Raw genomic sequence first — 19,196 nt, forward strand, 5'->3', positions numbered from 1 at the left:
ATGTGGTTTGCATTATTTAAAATTAACTTGTTCACTATGTAAAATGATCAAATAGATCTCAATTTCAAAACAAAATTGGTAACGTTGTCATCCATCTTGAAATGTGGTGTCTTCTTATTTCGACCAGATGGGTATAATAACGAAAAGTCTATTAATGATATGCGAATAAACAAACTTTAAATCACAAGGTTTGTGAAGGTTTGTAGCTCAGGTTGAGGTTTAGGGTGTAGGTTTGCTCGCTGAGCTGTAGGTTTGATATCCAGACGTTTCATTACCTGGCTAGGTCACATCATCAGTGGCGACCTCTAAGTGAAGCGAAGCTGTTGTGTCTTGCTTTCTATTTCTATCTTTCTCCTCGATGGGGTTCCTGGTGGTGATGTCATTTTCGGTTTGTTTTCTGCGGAGTTGATAGATGGCATTTTGATCTATGTGTTTGTTTATGGCATTGTGGTTGGAGTGCCAGGCCTCTGGGAATTCTCTGGCATGTCTTTACTTTGACTGTTCCAGGATCAATGTGTTGGCCAAGTCGAACCGGACTACCAAAAATCCATTAACTAGGAGCCCCCTCAGACCCATAGTCTCATTACCCGGAACACCAACTTACAAACTGGACAAAGAACTACACGCTAGACTGAAATACCTCATAGAAGAGTCACAGCACTCCATCCACTCCACCCAGGAATTCCCAAAAATCATCAGAAACACCAAAGTAGAGGAAGAGGAAGCAATGATCTCATTCGACATAACAGGACTGTTCACCTTCGTCAACATCGTCCTGGCAAAGGAAACACTTACCACACTTTTAGAAGCGACCATCACACACACCAACCACGATCAATCACATTACCAACGAAAACATCATGAAGCTAGTGGACCTGTGCCTCACGACCCACTTCACTTTCAACAACATAGTCTACAAACAAACCAACGGCCCACGAATGGGATCTCCGCTATCAGGATTCATAGCAGAAGCGGTAATGCAAAGACTAGAACAAACAGCCCGACCAACAATCAAACCAAAATCTAGGTCCGCTACGCAGATGACACCTTTGTCATCACAAAACGAAACAAGATAGTAAAGACATTTAACATCATCAACAACACCCTCACAGGCTTAAAGTTCACCAAGGAGGAAGAAACCGACAACAAACTCACATTCCTGAATGTCACAGGAGAAAGAAAGGACAACGGAGAACTACAAACCTGCGCATACAGAAAACCGACAAACACTGACCAAATACTTAACTACACCAGCAACCAACCCAACACACACAAACGAAGCTGCGTCAGAACACTATTCCAACGAGCCACCACACACTGCAGCACAGACGAACTTCGGAAAACAGAGGAGAACCACCTGTACAACGTATTCGAGAAGAACAGATACTCAAAAAGTACAGTTTGCAGATTCCTCAAGAACAAACCACGACAAGCAGACCAAACACAGCCAGAAACCATAACAACCTTACCATACATCAAAGAAGTTTCAGACATGACAGCCATACAACTAAGACCCCTCGGAATCCTAGTAGCAGACAAACCCACGTACACTCTCAAACAAAAACTAACAAACTTAAAAGACCCAGAACAACCCATAGACAAAACCAACGTCATCTACAAAATTCCATGCAAGGACTGCCACAAACACTACGTAAGGCAACAGGATGAAAGTTAGCCACGAGGATATACGAACACCAGCTTGCCACAAAAAGACACGATCTTCTCTCCCTCGTAGCCCTACACACGGATTAAAAATACCACCATTTCGATTGCGAAAACACATCTATCCTGGGACAGGCTAAGCAAAGACACGCCGGAGAATTCATAGAGGCCTGGCATTCCAACCACAATGCCATAAACAAACACACAGATCGTGATACCAACTGTCAACCAAACAGGAAACGAAAAGGAAATGACATCACCACAAACCACAGGAACCCCATCGAGGAGAAAGATATAAATATAAAGCAGGAGACAACAGCTTCGCTTCACTTGGAGGTCGGCACTGATGAAGATGTTACCTAGCCAGGTAATGAAACGTCTGGATATCAAACCTACAGCTCTGCAAGCAAACCTACACCCTACATTTTAAATTAGTTTTCATGTTTATGTTGCATGAATCTGCAGTTATTGGTCCACAGTTCAGTTTAACTCCCTATAGGTAACATGCTGATTTCTCCAGTTGTTCATAGATCAATGTGATGCATCCAGTGTGTGCATAACGTGAGGGAGCTTGCTTCCCACATCTTGTGTTTATCTGAGCCTTATGTCCAGCATTCATCAATGGCGAGAGCAAGGGGCGAGGGGGAGACCAATGTGTAAGTCTCTCCTTGCCCATGCACGGCACCCACAGCGGCAATTCTCCACTGTGCATTTACAGCCAGTTCTCAGTGCCCCTTCACCCACGCCCTGCCCCTTTGAAATATCTCCATTATTTTGTGCTGTCTCGCTGTGCTCTTTTCACCAAGATGAATTACTTCTACTCAACCTCCTCCAGATTTCATCTGACAAAACATTCATTAAGAGTCCCTTTGCATAAACATGCATTTCGCAGCTCTCGTTATTTGATTTTCCTGGATGTCTTTCATACAAAAAAACGTTCACAGCAACTTGACTTGAAAAAGAAAACCACGCTCCTTTTTTTTAAATCACAATGCAACCTCCATTTCAGTCAACAGGCTTAAACTATTCTTTGAAATTTTGTAATAGCAGCGATGCGTATGAACTGACTGTTGGAGCTCCAACTTCAACAGCTGTGATCATCTGAGAACAACACCACGTAAATGCCGTTGATTTCAGCGACGAGAGTGGGATTCGAACCCACGCGTGCAGAGCACAATGGATTAGCAGTCCATCGCCTTAACCTCTCGGCCACCTCGTCACAGATGCAGAACAAGCTATTACCTTATGAATAATTGAATTGCGTAAATTATGCAGAGCAGCAGATATTTCTCCCTGGTGTTGGTGAAATGAGAAATAACACAGTACGGTTGCAAGACTATGGTCTTACCCCTGGGTTGTGGGGAAAGTGCACTCCCACTGTCACACGATGCACACAGTGATCTGAACAAAAACGAGGAAATGACTATGTAACAAGGTCTGTTGAATTCTGTGAAGATTTGAAGTCAACGGAATGAAGAACCCGAGACAGCAGGAAGTGTTCTTTCAATAAAGAGTTGGAGAAAGCTCTTAAGGATAGTGGAATAAAGGGTTATCGGCATAAGGCAGGAACAGGATACAATTTGAGGATCGTCAGCCATGATCACAATGATTGGTGGTGCTGGCTCGAAGGGCAGAATGGCCTACTCCTGCACCTGCTGTCCATTGTCTATTAAATTGCCTGTGAGGAATTGTTTTCCAGACTGGAGGAGAGTGCATAGTGTTGAATGTCATTATTCGGAACACCTAACTTCCGCTCAGATGTTTTTGACACGCACTTGTGTACAGAACAGACAATTTCAAAATCCTAAATAAGGCTAAATTGATAATTGAACTTACCAATGCAAAAACTTTGATCTGCATCATTTTCCTGGGCCGTGCGACACCAAGTCACTGTATGATCACAGCAACACAGTAAGCAAGTGTCAGAAGGAAAATGAGTGCAGTGCCAGTGCGCATGCTGGGAGCAGCAGGTGACACACGCGGAAGTGCATTTCCCACAACAGGAACACTTCCCAAAGGGCGGACTGCGGTGGAAGAATTCACAGGGAGTTTACACTATGAAATTCGATGCCAGAGACACAATGGAGATCTGTCATTGAGACTTTCAAGATGAAGATTTTAAGATTTCTACAGATGCAAAACCAAATAAAAAGCTCATGGGTTAGAGAAGGCAAAAGATGAAATTGTACATTTTATCCATCTACCCATCTTTACAAATGAGTACCTCACCACTTACCTCACTGGGGGACAGAACCACTGGTGAAGATGATCATATAATCCCCGTTACTAGTCATGGAATCAGAGAAACTCCGTTTCCCAAACGTTCAGGTAAAACCAGGAATGTGGAGGTAAGCATTAATGTGTTGCTCCTGTGCTGAAGGTGACCAGTGCAAGGTATCACTGTTTAAGTATAGTGGGGTGTGCTGTGCCGAAGTTTTAATTTTGAGCCTCACATGGAGCAACTTCAATTTGTCGTCGTGTTGAGGGATACGGACAGAAGGTGATATTGAGCAAAGTCAAGTTTATGGGAAAATACCGTGTTTGTGGATTGAGAAACAACCTATTCTGGATAATGACTCCTTTTCAACAAACATACTGCAAGTATCTAAAACGTGAAGAGACATATGTGGAGGGAGAGCCGAAGGTGATTTTTCAGCAGATGGATAACGTTTCCCATGTGTACTGCGTTAAATTCCGGGAAAAAAGATGTTGAACTGGTTTCATGTTACACAGTTTGTTGCAAAGTCACAAAGGTTGTTGCAATAATCAAAAAAGAAATCACGTTGGAACGTTTGAATGTTGCATTGAACAGAATTTTGGTCTGAGCATATTTTACCTGAAATGGCGTGCTGCAGAGAAGTACAGAGGGTTAACGATACAAAAGGACAGAGTCTTCTTGGTGGATTTCTTGGGTGGAGTTTAGAATGTACGAAATATACATAACATCATGTGAATGTGGTCAAATCTTTAAAGTACGTGTTGCCTCTCCAAGTGACGATTCAATTCCTACTCATTAGGATATCACTTCCGTCTGCAGTTATTTTAGGGCATCAGCTCCATTTACAGAGTTTCACCTTGAATAATACGCCACACCTTACCAATCCATGAATTTGTTATACTGAGTACTGTTTAGTTGTTCGTGTTCATGAAATGTCTTTGTGTCTGAAGTCAACAAATTCGAAATTGTTACGCAACCACACTGACTTTGTCTCAATGGTAAATTCTCTCCTTGTACGTTTGTTCGTGTAATTTTTAACTCACTCTGAAGTCAGCTTCTACGTTTTATTTCTGGAAAGTCGTTCACGATTTAAATAACTCTATTGAGTGTAAGAAAATCTCATCCAAACTTTTCTTAACCATTCACTAATGGTTTTCAAGCTCTAACGAAAGTTATTTATTCACGAGAAAGAGGGACTTTCCCGATTTATCCATTCAAACCTCGCGTTATGTGAAAATCTCATTTGCTTACATCATACTTGCGTGTTTCTGCTCCAGCATTTCCAAATCTCTTGAATAAACTCCTTCATTCTTTCTATCATCCCGTTTGTATCGTTTCTGATAATTTTATGTTTCAGAAAACAACGTCACTTGTCTTTCTAATATCTTGCTATCCAGGAAATAGCGTCTGTGCCCTTTCTAACTTCTTTACATGTTTTTGGTGGAGAATGAGGACAAGGATTACACACAATACTCCCACTGAGTGTGACCTAAAGGTTTTACAGTTACACTATGAACTCTTTGCTTTTTAAATATGACGCCTCTACTTATAAACTCCAATCAGGTAAATTCCTATCTATCCAGTTCATGAACATCGTATCTATCACTTCCTTTATTCTTCCTCGGAATGTCCGAAAGGTTTGTAAGGCCAACATCTCTAAACCCCCATGTCCTGAGTCAGTCTCAGCTATTTCTAAAGGTGACTGAAGTTCAAATACTTCATAGTGTGTCTCCCGTCATTCCAGTGCAGACTGGTTTTGGACAGTAAATGCCATCACCAAAGGCCACCTTGGATCTGAAATCAACAGTTTTCACATTGTAATTGTCGTAGCTATTGTGTATCGTATGTCCGTGTACTTGTTCATCATTTCATGGGTCCCTGTATTGAATTCTACTGAACAATTATTTTGTGAATGGAGACATTTCCTTCACCACTCATTTGAAACTCAATGAAACATTGAAAAATTTTACTCATATGCTTCCAGAGGACAGTCCTGCCATTACTGGGATGAATCAGTGAACATTCCCCACATATCCTTGAAGGCAAGGATGTCCTTTTCCATTTTAGGAGATCATTACAGCCCTGAATCCCATGGGTGCGTTCATGAACACCAAAACAGTTGCAGCAAGACTTTAAAACGAAGATTTTGCTATCTGCTTACATTGGTTGTCCCAAAACTTACATTCCATATTGTGGTATGTTTGTGGATGAAAGCACTTTCTGAATCTTGAGCCATTATATTTCAGTTTTGTCAAAACATTATCATTCGCTGTTCTCTCTTTCCCTTTCAGTTTCCCGTCTTATATCACGCATTTTATCAGTTTATCTTAAGTTTTCAATAATTTCAATCAATCTCGCTCCTGATTACCAATCCGAGAGAATGCCACAATTTTGTCAATTTATATGCAGTGCAGCTGTAGGGCGCGGTGACCAAGTGGAAAGGCATTGGTCACGTGAAATAAAAGGAGCCGGCTGGTGGAATCTAGCCGTTTCATCAAAGTCATATTTAAAACATTTAACGTAATCTTTAGCCAAATCATATTGGCAGAAAATAAGAAAACAAAAATGAAAAAATTGCTGATGTTGAAAATCAAACAAAAACAGTCGTTACTGGAATATTTCAGGACATCTGGCAGCATCTGAGGAGAGACGGACCCAATGGATGTGAAACGTTAACTGTGATTCATCTGCACAGATGCTGCCAGCTCACCTGTGATTTTACAGCAATTTCTGTTTTTGTTTCAGATTGGCAGATTTTGTCGCAGTCCATGAGAACAGTGCTCATTAGAATCAAACAGACAGCATGGACCTGGTAGTGTGAAATGAGACAGTAATAATGAATGAGTGGAGAGTGTTGTACTGGAAAAGCACAGCAGGTCAGGCAACATCCGAGGAGCAGGAGAATGGACGATTTCGGCATAAGCCATTCATCAGGAATTAGGCTTGTGAGTCGGGCCGAGGAACAAAGCTGAAGCCAGGTACAAACTCGCAGGACACCTCCTCCTACAGACCACGATCACAAACTCTCCTCCCCTCAACAAACTATCATCTCCCAGACCATTCACAATCTCATCACCTCTGGGCATCTCCCATCCACATCCTTCAACGTCATTGTCCATGAACCGTGCACTCCCCGATTCTACCTCCTTCCTAAGATTCACAAACCTGACTGCACCAGTCGACCTATTGTCTCATCCTGAGCCTGTCCCATCCGCATAATCTCTTCCTACCTTGATACAATCTTCTCTTCCCAGTTCAGGAAATGCCCACTTACATTCGTGATACCCCTATGCACTTCACCTCCTCCAAGAATTTATTTTCCCTGGCCCCCAACGCGTCATCTTCACCATGGACATCCAGTCCCTGTACAAATCCATCTGCCATGACAGAAGTCTGCAAGCCTTCCATTTCGAAACCTCACACCATCCCAACCAGTACCTTTCCACTGACATCCTCATCCACGTGGCTGAACTGGTCCTCACAATCAGCAACTTCTCTTTCCAATTCTCCCACTTCCTCCATCGAAACCCGCATAGGACCTAGCTATGCCTGCCTGTTTGTCAGATACGCGGAACTGTCCATCTTTCGCAATTACACAGGCAGCAGCCGCCACCTGTGTCTCGGCTACATTGGTGAATGTTTGGGGCCACTTGGTGCTCCAACGAGGAGGTTGAATAGCTCACCAACTTTACCAACATCTTCCACTCCGACCTCAAATTTATCCGGATCATCTTGGCAACTTCACTCATCTTCCTGGACCTCTCCATAACCGACTCTGGCGACTGACTAATGACAGTCATATACTACAAGCCCACTGACTCTCACATGTACCTAGACTACATCTCCTCCAACCGTATCTCGTGTAAGAACGCCATTCCTTATTCCCAATGCCTCCACCTCCAGCACATCTGTTCCCAGGATGACCAATTGCACCTCAGGAAGAGCCAGTTGGTCTCCTTCTTCCACGATCACAAATTGCCTTCCCACGTGGTTGACAGCGCCCTCAAGTTCATCACCTCCATTTCACACACCACCACCCTTGAAGCCATGCCTCTCAACGCAACAAGGACAGAACCACCTGATGCTCACCTTACACCCCGATCAAACTGCGCATAAACGCATCATATTCTGCCACTGATGCCACCTCCAAACAGACACCACCACCAGAGATATATTTCGCTGCCCAACCCTGCGAACATTCCGTAAAGACCATTCCCTCCATGAACCCTTCTTCAGGTCCACACATCCTCCCATCAGCCCACAACCCTCTCCTGGCACCTTTCACTGCCACCAAAGGAAGAGTGAAACTAGCACCCACACCACTCCCCACACCTCAGTCAAGGCCACAATGGACCATTCCACATCCATTAGAAATTCACCTGTACAGCTACCAATGTCAACTACTGAATCCGTTGCGCCCAGTGTGGTCTCCTCTACATCAGGGAGACAGGATACCTTCTTGCAGATCATTTCAGAGAACATCTCTGGGACACCCGCACCCACCAACTTCACCGTCCCGTGGCTGAACACTTCAACTCCCCCTCCTACCCATCAAAGACATCCAGGTCTTGGACCTCACCACTGCCAAACCGATACCACCCAACGCCTGGAGGAGGAAGACTACACCTATCGGCTAGGGACCCTCACACCACACGGGATAAATGTGAATTTGAACAGTTACCTCATTTCCCCTCCCCCAAGCCCAAGCCTTCAACTCGCCACCGCCCTCTCGACCCATTCCATCACTGCTATTTCTGACCTAATTTCATCTCCCTCCTATTCATCCATCTATTGCTTTCCAGCTATTTCCCCTCAACCCCACACCATTTCCATTTATCTCTCAGCCCGACTCACATGCCTTATTCCTGATGAAGGGCTTAAGCCTGAAACCTGAATTCTCTTGCGCCTCGGGTGCTACCAGATCTCCTGTGCTTTTATAGCATCACACTACCAACTCTGATCTCCAGCATCTGCAGTCCTTACGTTCTCCTTGGAATTATCAATGACCTTAGAGTGAATATACCCCTCGATTGCAGTGATCACAGTGTGACTGAGTTTTCCATTTATTTTGGGTGAGGGCAAGCTGGATCTGAGACGAGCGCTTAACATCTAAACAACGGGAATGGTATCAGATCGCGAAGTTTGGGTGGGCTGAAGTGAAGTGGAAAATTCTGTCAGAAGATGGGTCAGTACAACTGCATCACATCACCCAGGCTGTAAATGACACGCAGAGTGAGAAAATCAACTTCAGTGCAGGCACAATGACAGGTAAAGTGGAAAGGAGACAATACAACACACTGAGGTGGAGTGGAATTAGTTATGTGAAAGGATTCGATATACAAGCTACACCTTTACATATGGACTGCCCTCACATTGGAAAAAGGAATTTCCTGCAGTATAACGGCGATATTTGCCTGTGACATCACAATTTTGAGAGACACTGACATAGTTTCTTCTGTTGCAGCGTGGCCTCGTAAAATCATGATCGTCCCATCAACCAGAATTCAATACTTCAAAGCTCTCCTCTGCGCTGTACAACTTATTTGCTGCTCCTGTAGTCAGATCTTAATCGTTTCACTGTGTCTCTTCTTCTGCTTCCTGCTTCATGGAAAAACTTGAAACGTGAACAATTCCACTTTCCACTTTCACCAATCTTTTGCAACTTCCGAGTTGGCACAGGTATGAGTGACCGCTTGGCCTTCTCGAGCGCTCTCACTCTGGTATGATCTGAATGATAAAGTGAACTGTGTCTGATCTGCAGAATGTCCCCACGCGGGACAGTGCTGTTTATTCCATCCCCGGGGACTGAGGTGTCTCTATTGGCAGAATATTCAGCCATTTCCCTCCACTTGCAGGCATTATGAGGGGATGTAAATGCGGATATGCTCTGAAGCTTCCTCTCACGGGCACAGCCAGGTGCAAGAGCCCTGCTGGAACTTAGCAACTTTGATTGCGAACTTCCTCCAAATGTCATTCATTTGAGAGAAAGAGAAAGGTGCTGAGCTGGTGGGAAAGAGAGAAATGGGCCATGGACTCTCTTCCCTCAGTAAAATGCAAATAAGTGCATTTTTGTGCTGCCCATTTGATGTTCAGAATCAATCTTCACAGAACAATCCAGCAGAAAGGCTTTTGATTTACAGGCGTCGGTTTCTTTGCTGCAATCGAGCTTCAGTTAACATCTGAGTCCCAACTGTCCCAGATGAAGCGACTCCGAATGAAACCCTCACTCACTGAGAACCATCCCCTCAGCCAGGTGCTGCGGGGCTGCAGGCAGTCCAAAGCGGAAGGGAGGATTAAAAACGAACCATTATTTCTCCCTCAGCCTCTCTGCCACATTGACAGGGAGAGGGACGGCAGAGACGTGTGACGTCATTCACGTGCCGACAGAAGCCGTTCAGCCCATCGAGTCCATGGTAAATCTCTATCGCTTGCTTCTCTCTGAGGTTATTCATCATCAGTGCTGCTTGTTCTAATAAGAGGGAACTGTATCTGTGTCGAAATGCTGTCTCCAACATACTGAACCACATGTCATTCACGGCTGTTCATTTCACCGGAGGACCCTGCTGTGTGACACAGCGTGGGGAAGAACTGCAAGGCTGTTGAAATAATGAATGCAGATGCTGTAAACCACATGCTGGATTAGTTGTGCTGGAAGAGCACAGCAGTTCAGGCAGCATTCCAGTATCTTCGAAATCAACGTTTCGGGCAAAAGCCCTTCATCAGGAATAAAGGTAGTGAGCCTGAAGCGTGGAGACATAAAGCTAGAGGAGGGTGTGGGTGGGGAGAAAGTAGCATTGAGTTCAATGGGTGAGTGGGGGAGGGGATTAAGGTGATAGGTCAAGGAGGAGAGGGTGGAGTGAATCGGTGGAACAGGAGATAGGCAGGTAGGACAAGTCCGGATAAGTCATGGGGACAGTGCTGAGCTGGAAGTTTAGAATTAACAGCGCCAGAGACCCGGGTTCAATTCCCGCCTCAGGCGACTGACTGTGTGGAGTTTGCACGTTCTCCCCGTGTCTGCGTGGGTTTCCTCCGGGTGCTCCGGTTTCCTCCCACACTCCAAAGATGTGCAGGTCAGGTGAATTGGCCATGCTAAATTGTCCGTAGTGTTAGGTAAGGGGTAGATATAGATGCAGGGGTATGGGTGGGTTACGCTTCGGCGAGGCGGTGTGGACTTGTTGGGCCGAAGGGCCTGTTTCCACACTGTAAGTAATCTAATCTAAAAAAGACTAGTGTGACGTGGGGGAAGGGGAAATGAGGAAACTGTTGAAGTCCACATTGATGCCCGGGGGTTGAAGTCTTCTGAGGTGGAAGATGAGGCGTTCTTCCTCCAGTGGTGAGCAGCGGTGAAGGAGGCCCAGGGCCTCCATGTCCTAGGCAGAGTGGGAGGGGGAGTTGAAATGTTGGGCCACGGGGCGGTGTGGTTGATTGGCGTGGTTGTCCTGGAGATGTTCCTGAAAGCGCTCTGCTAGGATGCGCTCAGTCTCCCCAATGTAGAGGAGACAGCAACGGATACAATAAATGATATTAGTAGATGTGCAAGTAAAACTTTGACGGATGTGGAAGGCTCCTTTAGGGCATTGTATAGAGCTGAGGGAGGAGGTGTGGGCACAGGTTTTCCAGTTCCTGCCGTGGCAGGGGAAAGTGCCAGGATTGGAGGGTGGGTTGTAGGGGGCGTGGACCTGACCAGGTAGTCACGAAGGGAACGGTCTTTGCGGAAGGCAGAAAGGGTTGGGGAGGGAAATATATGCCTGGTGATTGGGTCTGTTTCGAGGTGGTGGAAATGTCGGTGGATGATTTGGTTTATGAGAAGGTTGGTAGGGTGGAAGGTGAGTACCAGGGGCGTTCTGTCCTTGTTACGGTTGGAGGGGTGTGGTCTGAGGGTGGAGGTGTAGACGAGATGCGTTGGATGGCATCTTTAACCACGTGGGAAGGGAAATTGCCGTCTCGAAAGAAAGAGGCCATCTGCTGTGTTTTGTGGTGGAACTGGTCCTCCTGGGAGTAGATCCAGCGAAGGCGGAGGAATTGGGAATACGGGATGGCATTTTTGCAAGAGGTAGGTTGGGAAGAGGTGTGGAAGTGGTCGGGTGGGAAGAGGTGTGCATCAGGTCAAATCTCCGTCACATTCGTGACTGTTGTTCTTATGTTTATTTCTTCTCTACGTGTGCTGAAGTAACACAGTGAGGGATCAATTACTGTTGTCAGACATACATGTGGGGGCGTATTAAATACTGAAGTTGTGAGATTCGAGCAGTGTTTATTAACATAGACCATTCACTGTTCGAAGCTCAGGCTCAGGAATTTGACAGAGAGCGAATTTGAGCAAAGGTTGAGCCGGGGCGTTTACCCCATGACGTACCACGAGTTTCTGCGGTTGCTTTGTTGTTCACCTCATTTCTGTGTCTTGCATCATTGAGGATTTTGATGTTGTCCCCTCTATACAAAAGGCCGGTGCTTATGCAACATTGTACAAAAGATGCAGTCCAATAACAGCCAATGCTAATTCTGTCTACTTATCCAGATATTGACCTCTGGAAACAGCACTGTGCACTCTCCTCGAGTCTGGAAAACAACTTCCTCACATATAATGCTATATTCTCGCTCTCATGGTGCTGTTCATTCCATCGGCTTCTGTTTTTCACAGAATCCGATTCAATAGATCTTGTCACTGTGTCATTTCTTTCCATGTGGTCAGATCTTGTGAACAGATTATCACAGTGGGAGTGCCCTGGGCCCATAACCCAGAAGTCAGACCATACTCAGGGAACCGTATTCTGGTTTTGATCATTTCATGAACACCAGGAAGAGATATCTATGCTCTTCAAAATTTAATTACCTGTTTTAAGAAGAAAGGTAAACAGTTCCTGGTTCCTGCTTTTGTTACCACACGGACCAAGATTGTAAATGCTAGAACCAGTCGAGACTGTCCGCTCTCCCACATCCAAGTTATCCCCAGGTTGTGTTAAGATAATGGTCTGAATCGCTTCCTTCTCTTCCCTGTCACTCTAGGATGATGTGAGCTGTGAAATCTTTGATGTGAACTGGAGGCAACGTGGAAAAATGTATACACAGCAGGTGCGTGAGCGACGGGACTCGCTGCAGTAACATCCCATGCTGATTCAGACAGCAGAAGCCTCCCTGTGACTTCGAGAAGCACAGACACTGTTCCCGAATAATGGGGAGAGATTCACTCTTTCCTCGCAGTTCTGCATTTTCTAGCTCTCTGAAGTGGCATTCTTTGGACAATGGTTCCAAAAAGAAGATGATTTCTTGTGCATGCACGATCTCCCTTTTCTACACCTTTCCAGAATTCCCATACTTCCCACTCCCGCCAGCCCCCTACCCTGCTCCACACACCCGTGTTTGATAGGGAGCTGAAGACCGCGTTCAGGCTGCTCGACACTAATACTGCGTGACAATGGAGGATGAGTTCGTCCAGTTCTCAATGAAGATTGCCCTGTTCCGGGAAAGCAGCTAGCACAGCCTCCTGGGAGAAGCGAGTCAGAATGGAAAGGAACTGTTATTAAAACTCTGTGCTTCTTTCACTCCGAAACAGCAGAAATAGCCTTAGTTAACCCAAAACTCACCTGATTTCTGGTTACCACGTCTGGCGCCGTTCTGGCTCGTTTGTCTCGGGTGTGACATTGCTTCAGACAGGTGACATATGTGCGAGAGTTCTCGCGTTCACATTGCGGATGAGCCTTGGAATTTTGCACACTACTTCATTTTTGACTGTGAAGATATGATTTCGATGAGGTCGGTTTCAGATGAAGATTCCAAAGCTTGAAAATATACACAAGCAAGTTCAAGAACCGCTTCTTCTCGGCCATTGCTGCTCTGAGAAATGGATTGTATAACTTGAAATAATGCTGAACTTGCCAATGTGGATTTTGCTGCGCGCACGTCCGATACGGAGTAACCTGAATTCCTAAGTCTGGCCAAATTTTGCTTTCCTCACGCTGTGATCTGCATGTCCTTGATGACTATGATCCGACTTTACCATCGCAAACAACGCTTTCCACTGTACTTAGGTCCATGTGACAATCAATCAATCAAAACACATTCATTTCCTCATTGCGTGGAGCCAGCAGAGCGCCGGTGGGTTGCATGGCCTCAGTCTGCAGTGTGACACATTTTGTGATTCTGATTGAAATTGCAAATAAAACAGCAGAATTGGGGAAGTTACAGGGTGGTTATATTGACACAGCCGGGACACATCTGTGCCACAGTGTATCACACAATAACAGTGAAGATATTTTAACGTCATCATCGAAGGTACATGCTCCAAAAACCTGAAGACAACGGGAAACCGCTGTGGTCAGCGATAACAGAGCGGCCCAGAGGGATCGTGGTGGGCGCATAATCCAGAAATTAATGAATGAAAAGCATCCTCTGCTCGATGACAATTCCAGCTTTCAGTGTATGTACTGCAACTGCCAGAGTTTCGCTATAACAGTGCTCCGTTCTTCACATTACATAATGATGAGCCATATGCGTCCTGTCACTCAATGGTATCTGAAATAGATACACCCGCCACATTTATGTATTTGAGAAAACACACGTTTGAAGTTATGGAAGATTTTTTTGCTGTTCTCTGGAGGTCTGTTATGAACTGATTCGCAAAGTCACTTGACTGAGCTGGGAATACACTGGCGAAGGTGAGAGAAATCAGTTGGTGTGTGGGCCATACCCCTGACGCCTTGAAGTTATTCCCCACGCTGTGTCACACAGCAGGGTCCTCCGGTGAAATGAACAGTCATGAACGACATGTGGATCAGTAGTTTGGAGACAGGATTTCAACACAGACACAGTTTCCTATTATTACAACAAGCACCACTGATGATGAATACCCTCAGAGAGAAGCAAGTGACAGAGATTTACCGTGGACTCGATGGGCTGAACGGCTTCTGTCGGCACGTGAATGACGTCACACGTCTCTGCCGTCTCTCTCCTTGTCTCTGTGACAGAGTGGCTGAGGGAGAAATAATGGCTCGTTTTTAAACCTTCATTCCACTTTGAACTGCCTGCAGACCCGCAGCTCCTGGCTGTGGGGATGTTTCTCAGTGAGTGAGGGTTTCATTCGGAGTCGCTTCATCTGGGACACTTGGGACTCAGATGTTAACTGATGCCTGATTGCAGCAATGAAAACGACGCCTCTGAAACAAAAGCCTTTCAGCAGGATTGTTCCGCGAAGATTGATTCTGAACATCAAATGGGCAGCACAAAAATGCACTTATTTGCAATTTACTGAGGGAAGAGAGTCCACGGCCCATTTCTCTCTTTCCCACCAGCTTAGCACCTTTCTCTCTCTCTCAAATAAATGATATTTGGAGGAAGTTCGCAATCAAAGTTGCTAAGTTCCAGCAGCGCTCTTGCACCTGGCTGTGCCCGTGAGAGGAAGCTTCAGAGCATATCCGCACTTACATCCCCTCATAATGCCTACAAGTGGAGGGAAATGGCTGAATACTCTGCCAATAGAGACAGCTCAGTCCCCGGGGATGGGATAAACAGCACCGTCTCGGTGGGGACATTCTGCAGATCAGACACAGTCCACTTTATCATTCAAATCATACCAGAGTGAGAGCGCTCGAGAAGGCCAATCGGTCACTCGTACCTGTGCCAACCCGGGAGTTGCAAAAGATTGGTGAAAGTGGAAAGTGGATTTTTTCACGTTTCAAGTGTTTCCTTGAAGCAGTTAGCAGAAGAAGATACACAGTGAAGCGATTGAGATCTAACTACAGGGGCAGCAAATAAGTTTTACAGCGCAGAGGAGAGCTTTGAAGTATTGAATTCTGGTTAATGGGACAATCATGCTTTCACTAGGCCACGCTGCTACAGAAGAAACTATGTCAGTGTCTCTCAGCATTGTGATGTCACAGGCAAATGTCGCCGTTACACTGCAAGAAATTCCTTTTTCCAATGTGAGGGCAGACCATATTTAAAGTAGCTTGTATATCGAATCATTTGACAGAAATTGTTCCACTGCACCTCAGTGTGTTCTATTGTCTCCTTTCCACTTTACCTGTCATTGTGCCTGCACTGAAGTTGATTTTCGACTTGTGCGAGTCTTTTACAATCTGGATGATGTGATGCAGTTGTACGGACCCATCTTCTGGCAGTATTCCACTTCACCTCAGCCCGCCCTAACTTCGCTATCTGATACTTTCCAGTTGTTTAGGTGTTAAGTGCTCATCTCAGACCCAGCCTGCCCTCACCCAAAATAAATGGAAAACTCAGTCACAATTTGATCACTGCAATCGAGGGATATCTTCATTCCAAGGTTATTGATAATTCCAATGATAATGTTAGGACTTCAGATGCTGGAGATCAGAGTTGGTAGTGTGATGCTGAAAAAGCACAGCAGATCAGGTAACATCCGAGGATCCGGATAATTCCGGTTTCAGGCTTAAGCCCTTCATCAGGAATAAGGCTTATGAGTCAGGGCTGAGAGATAAATGGAAGTGGTGTGTGGTTGAGGGAAAAGAGCTGGAAAGCAATAGATGGATGAATAGGAGGGAGAAGATAATAGGTCAGAAGTGGCAGTGATGCAATGGGTCGAGAGGGCGGTGGCGAGCTGAAGGCTTATGCTTGGGGGAAATGAGGAAACTGTTCGAATTCACATTTATCCCGTGTGGTGTAAGGGTCCCAAGGCAGAATGTTTGGCATTCCTCTTCCAGGCGTTGGGTGGTAACGGTTTATCAGTGGAGGAGGTCCAGTACCTGCAAGCCTTTGATGGGGTAGGAGGGGGAGTTGAAGTGCTCAGCCACGGGACGGTGAAGTTGTTGAGTGCGGGTGTCCCAGAGATATTCTCTGAAATGATCTGCAAGAAGGTATCCTGTCTCCCTGATGTAGAGAAGGCCACACTGGGCGCAACGGATGCAGTGGATGACATTGATAGCTGTACATGTGAATTTACAACGGATGTGGAATGATCCCTTCGGGCCTTGGTTGTAGATGAGGAGAGTTGTGTAGGTGCTAGTTTCACCCTTCATTTGGTGGCAGTCAAAGGTGCCAGGAGACGGTTATGGGCTGGTGGGGGGAAGTGTCGACCTGAAGAGGGGGACATGGAGGGAATGTTCTTTCTGGAGTGCTGGCAGAGCTGGGTAGCGAAATATATCTCTGGTGGTGGTGTCTGTTTGGAGGTGGCACCCAGTGGCAGAATATGATGCGTTTTATGCGGAGGTTGGTGGGGTGGGAGGTGAGCACCAGGAAGCTCTGTTCTTGTTGTGTTGAGAGGCGTGGGGTTCAAGGGTGGTGGTGCGTGAAGTGCAGGCGATGCACTGGAGGGCATTGTCAACCAACCTGGACAGGCAATTTGTGACCGTGGATGAAGGAGACCAACTGGGACTCTCTGAGGTGTAATTGGTCATCCTGGGATCAGATGTGTTGTAAGCGGTGGAATTGGGAATAAGGAATGTCGTTTTTACACGGGATAGGGTTGGAGGAGATGTAGTCTACACACCTTTGGGAGTTGGTGGGCTTGTAGTATATGTCTTTAATTAGTCAGTCGCCAGAGACGGTGATGGAGATGTCGAGGAAGGCTAAGGAAGTTGCCAAGATGATCCGGATAAATTTGAAGTCCGTGTGGAAGGTTTTCGTAAAGTTGCTGAGCTATTGAACCTCTTCGTTGGAGCACCAACTGGCGCTAATACATTCATCAATGTAGCTGAGGAACAGGTGTCGGATGGTGCCTGTGTAACTGCGAAAGATGGACAGTTCCGCGCATCTGACAAACAGGCAGGCATAGCTAGGTCCTATGCGGGTGCCCATGGCTATCACCGTCGTTGGAGGAAGTGGGAGAATTGGAAAGAGAAGTTGTTGATTGTGAGGACCAGTTCAGTCAGGTGGGTGAGGATGTCGGTGGAAGGGTACTGGTTGGGATGGTGTGAGATTAAGAAATGGAAGGCTGGCAGATTTCTGTCATTGCAGATGGATTTGTACAGGGACTGGATGCCCATGGTGAATATGGCGTGTTGAGGGCCAGGGAAACGAAATTCTTGGAGGAGGTGAAGTGCATAGGGGTGTCACGACTGTAAGTGGGCATTTCCTGAACTGGGGAGATAGGATTGTGTCCATGTAGGAAGAGAATATTCGGATGGGACAGGCTCAGGATGAGACAATAGGTCGACTGGGGCAGTCAGGTTTTTGTATCTTAGGAAGGAGGTAGAATCGGGGAGTGCGCAGTTCACGGACAATGAGGTTTGAGGTTGTGGATGGGAGATGCCCAGAGGTGATGAGATTGTGGATGGTCTGGGAGATGATAGTTTGGTGAGGGGAGGAGAGTTTGTGACCGTGGTCTGTAGGAGGAGGAGGTGCCTGCGAGTTTGTGCCTGGCTTCAGCTTTGTTCCTCTGCCCGACTCACAAGCCTAATTCCTGATGAATGGCTTATGCCTAAATCGTCCATTCTCCTGCTCCTCGGATGTTGCCTGACCTGCTGTACTTTTCCAGTACAACACTCTCCACTCATTCATTATTACTGTCTCATTTCACACTACCAGATCCATGCTGTCTGTTTGATTCTAATGAGCACAGTTCTCATGAACTGCGACAAAATCTGCCAATCTGAAACAAAAACAGAAATTGCTGTAAAATCACAGGTGTGCTGGCAGCATCTGTGCAGATGAATCACAGTTAACGTTTCACATCCATTGGGTCCGTCTCTCCACAGATGCTGCCAGACGTCTTGAAATATTCCAGCAACGACTGTTTTGTTTGATTTTCAACATCAGCTATTTTTTCGTTTTTGTATTCTTAGTTTCTGCCAATATGATTTGGCTAATGATTATGTTAAATGTTTTGAATATGACTACGATAGAATGGCAAGATTCCACCAGCTCGCTACTGCTACTTGGTTCACGTGACCAATGCCTTTCCACTTTGTCACCGCGCCCTAAAGCTGCACCTCAGATAAATTGACAAAATTGTGGCATTCTCTCGGATTGGTTATCAGGAGCGAGATTGATTGAAATTATTGAAAACTTAATATAAACTGATAAAATACAGGATATAAAACGGGAAACTGAAAGGGAAAGAGAGAACGGCGAATGATAATGTTTTGACAAAACTGAAATATAATTGCTCAAGACTCAGAAAGTGCTTTCATCCACAAACATACCAGAATGTGGAATGTAATTTTTGGGACAACCAATGCAAGCAGATTGCAAAATCTTAGTTTTAAAGTCTTGCTGCAACTGTTTTGGTTTTAATTAACGAACCCATGGGATTCGTGCTGTAATGATATCCGAAATTAGAAAAGGAAATCCTTGCCTTCGAGGGTACGTGGGGAATGTTCACTGATTCATCTCAGTAATGGCAGGA

General features: G+C 45.6%; 1 non-coding gene across 1 annotated transcript; it reads right to left on the reverse strand.

Annotated features, from left to right (window-relative positions):
- Positions 1 to 2,799: 2,799 nt before the first annotated feature.
- Positions 2,800 to 2,881, reverse strand: trnas-gcu (transfer RNA serine (anticodon GCU)). Its single transcript has one exon. It is a non-coding gene; the product is annotated as a tRNA-Ser (tRNA).
- Positions 2,882 to 19,196: the final 16,315 nt, after the last annotated feature.

This window comes from Chiloscyllium punctatum, chromosome 18 (genome assembly GCF_047496795.1).
Source record: "Chiloscyllium punctatum isolate Juve2018m chromosome 18, sChiPun1.3, whole genome shotgun sequence".
In the NCBI taxonomy this organism is placed as follows: domain Eukaryota; kingdom Metazoa; phylum Chordata; class Chondrichthyes; order Orectolobiformes; family Hemiscylliidae; genus Chiloscyllium; species Chiloscyllium punctatum.